This window comes from Pyrgilauda ruficollis, unplaced genomic scaffold, assembly GCF_017590135.1.
Source record: "Pyrgilauda ruficollis isolate IOZ18807 unplaced genomic scaffold, ASM1759013v1 scaffold1168, whole genome shotgun sequence".
Classification (NCBI taxonomy): domain Eukaryota; kingdom Metazoa; phylum Chordata; class Aves; order Passeriformes; family Passeridae; genus Pyrgilauda; species Pyrgilauda ruficollis.
In genome coordinates, this window is record NW_024509966.1 from 4059 (window position 1) to 5437 (window position 1379).

General features: G+C 60.0%; 1 long non-coding RNA gene across 1 annotated transcript in view; it reads right to left on the reverse strand.

Annotated features, from left to right (window-relative positions):
• Positions 1–326, reverse strand: part of LOC121362110 — a 1158-nt gene extending 832 nt beyond the window's left edge. Inside the window, exon 1 of the long non-coding RNA XR_005956445.1 lies at positions 173–326. This is a non-coding gene — a long non-coding RNA (uncharacterized LOC121362110). The remainder of the gene's footprint in view (positions 1–172) is intronic.
• Positions 327–1379: the final 1053 nt, after the last annotated feature.

A 1379-nucleotide genomic window follows, 5' to 3' on the forward strand; every position in this document is an offset into this window, starting at 1 on the left:
CTTAGCCCTTCCGCTCTCTCAGCCTCTTCCCCCCTCAGAGCCGCCCAATTCCCTCCGAATCCCCCTCAGGACCCCCCAATTCCCCTCAGAAATCCCTTCAGGACCCCCCAGATCCCCTCGGGACCCCCAAAAATCGCCCCTAAAACGCCCCAAATCGCCGCCCCTCCCTCACCCGCCGCCCTTCTCTGTCGCCGCCGCCGCCGCCGCCGCCGCTTCAAATTTCCCCCGCGCGCTCCCATTGGCCGCCGCCCGCGCTCGCCTCGCTCCCATTGGTCGGCGCCTCCGGAATCCCCGCCCACCACGAAGCGCGCCGCGCTCCCATTGGTGATCGCCTCACGAAATCCCGCCTTCCCAGCTCGCGCCGCGCTCCCATTGGTCGGTATCTTACGAAGCCCCGCCCACTCTGAGAGCGCCTTGCACCGCCCCCCCACCCGGCCGTTCCGCCCACCCCGCGCGTGACTTGGCGCTGATTGGTCGCTGCGGACGAGGGGGAGGCGGGGGCAGAGCGGTGCAGGGCCAATCAGCGCGGGAAACGCGCGGTCACGTGGGGAGGTGGCGGCCATTTTGTGCGCGCCCGTTCTGCCCGGCAACAGGGGCGGGGCCGAGAGGGGCGGCGGCCAATCAGAAAGCGGGGGGGCGCGGGGGCTTGGTATGGACCAGTATAGACCAGTAAGGACCAGTATAGAGCAGTGCGGGGCAGTGCAGACCAGTATGAACCAGTATGGGCCAGTACAAAGCAGTTTTGGCCACCATGAGTGCTGCAAAGCAGTATGGGCGCGGGGGCCCAGTATGGACCAGTATAGACCAGTAAGGACCAGTATAGAGCAGTGCGGGGCAGTGCAGACCAGTATGAACCAGTATGGGCCAGTACAAAGCAGTTTTGGCCACCATGAGTGCTGCAAACCAGTATGGACCAGTACAAACCAGTATGGACCAGTACAAACCAGTACGGACCAGTATGGACCATAATAAACCAGTTCAAACCAGTACAGACAAGCATAAACCAGTGCGAGGTGCTGCAGCTTAGTACAGACCAGTATAAACCAGTACAAACCAGTACAGGCCTCTATGGCCCAGTACAGCCCAGCACAGCCCAGTATAACCCAGTGTAACCCAGTACAGCCCAGTACAGCCCAGCACAGCCCAGTATAACCCAGTGTAACCCAGTATAACCCAGTATAACCCAGTATAACCCAGTATAACCCAGTATAACCCAGTATAACCCAGTACAGCCCAGTACAGCCCAGCACAGCCCAGTATAACCCAGTGTAACCCAGTATAACCCAGTATAACCCAGTATAACCCAGTACAGCCCAGTACAGCCCAGCACAGCCCAGTATAACCCAGTGTAACCCAGTATAACCCAGTATAACCCAGTA